This window comes from Crocuta crocuta, unplaced genomic scaffold (assembly GCF_008692635.1).
Source record: "Crocuta crocuta isolate KB4526 unplaced genomic scaffold, BGI_CrCroc_1.0 scaffold762, whole genome shotgun sequence".
Taxonomy (NCBI): Eukaryota; Metazoa; Chordata; class Mammalia; order Carnivora; family Hyaenidae; genus Crocuta; species Crocuta crocuta.
This window is the reverse complement of record NW_027529524.1, coordinates 576,399-578,182: the sequence shown is the minus strand read 5'-3', so window position 1 is coordinate 578,182 and position 1,784 is coordinate 576,399.

Sequence of the window (1,784 nt, the reverse complement as noted above, 5' to 3'; positions counted from 1 at the left end):
GCTGCTTATGTGCTCCTGCATAGAATAGATCCTTGGGAGAGGGAGTGGTAGGGGGAAAGGATTATTGAATTCCAGAAAAGGAAGTGGGGAGACAGTTCTTGCATGCTGGGGAATGGGACTATGGGTAAAGACTCACCAAAACTCTAGGGAGAACCATGTCAGGTGCCAGGTAAGAGAACATGGGGGTGAGCGTTCTGGGTAGATGTGGAGAAGTGGGGGCAATAGCAAGAAGGATGAATAGTGGTGGGGGAGGGGGTTGGGCACTTAGATGAAAGGCTAAAAGGAGGGCTGTTGGGGGGGAGGGAGAGGAGTAGAGACTTATACAGTATTTTTTAAGAAACAAAACGTATTTTTTAGGATTTTTTCTGGAGTTTGGGGTTTTAGTTTTTCTGCTTTTGTTTTCCACAAAATAAAAAAAAAAACAAAACACTTTATTTTTTCTTTATACTCTGTCTGGAAACTGCGTGTGTATGACTACCCCACCCTAGACAGCCTCTCCCTCTCATGCCATTTGCTCTACACTCCACACAACTCCAGCAGGTGCTATGTGTGAAGGAGACTTGACAAGGGGATAGTGCAAGTGGGCTTCCCTGGCTGAGGACCCTCCCAATTCTATAACCTCAGCACCTGGAAGATACCTCACACTTATGTTCCATGATTAGCAGTGGTGATAACACACAATCTCCCCCTCTGTTGGAAGAGTTTGGTGTCAGCACTATGGATGAGCTATATGTGATCATTGTGTCCACCAAAATTTTAAGCAGGAGCCAATGTTTGGGTATTTATGATCTGAGGAAAGAGTTCATGTCGTCGGGAAAGCTAAAAAAAAAAAAAAGCAAAAAACACCCCACTATGTTTGGATTAGTGTATGGGAAGACTACAATTCCCACAAAGCTCTGGAATAGTTTTTAAGCAAAGAGAACTACAGTTCCCAGAAGGCCTTGAATTGGCCTCAGGTGCCCAATACCCCAACCACCTGCTTCAATCAAATACTGCATGTGAAATCATACAGGGTTTTTTTTAACAAACTTTGACCAGAATGTAATACATAAAGGGATGGTACCCTAAATAATGCTATCAAGGTTATAGATCTTGGTGTAACATCATTCATACTGTCAACTGGGTTGTGACCCACGTAGTGCCTATGTTTGTAAAGTGGACAAAAAAAAAAGTTACCTAGTAGTATCATTAGGCAGTAATGACTGTCGGGCCTCCAGGGTCTTAACCTAGATCCCTAGCGCATATGGTGGCGTAACATGTATGGCATAAACAGAAAAGACGTTCAGCCCCAGGTTTTCAAACGGGGACGCTGCTCCAGGGACATGAAGCAGCATGCTAGAAGCAGTCGAGAGTAAAGGTGTCCGCGCGTCCCCACTGCCCCCTTCTTCCTCATTAGAGAAGCGAGGCCAAAATTGAGCCGGTACTTTCTATCTGGCGACCCAGAAACTAGAAAGCACCCAGAGGCGGGAGAAGCATACGCGGGCCAGATTGGAAAGACAGCCGCAGCCGAGAACCTGGAGGGTCAGACATTCTTTTCGTTACCTAAAACCAGGCTGGGGATGGCGAAGCCACACCTGACCCAGGCGTGCCTCACCTTCGGCTCCCCGCTGAGGTGACGCCAGGAACGTCAGGAATTCTCCCCTGCAGCCCCAGCTTAGGACAGCCACTGCCATTTCACTGCCATTTCCGAAGCTGCTCTCGGGGGAAAATGGCCCGAAGGCGCGTAGTGGCTCCTTTAAGGCTCCTCCTAATCCTCCCTCCCCCGCCCACGTGACCCGGGGCGG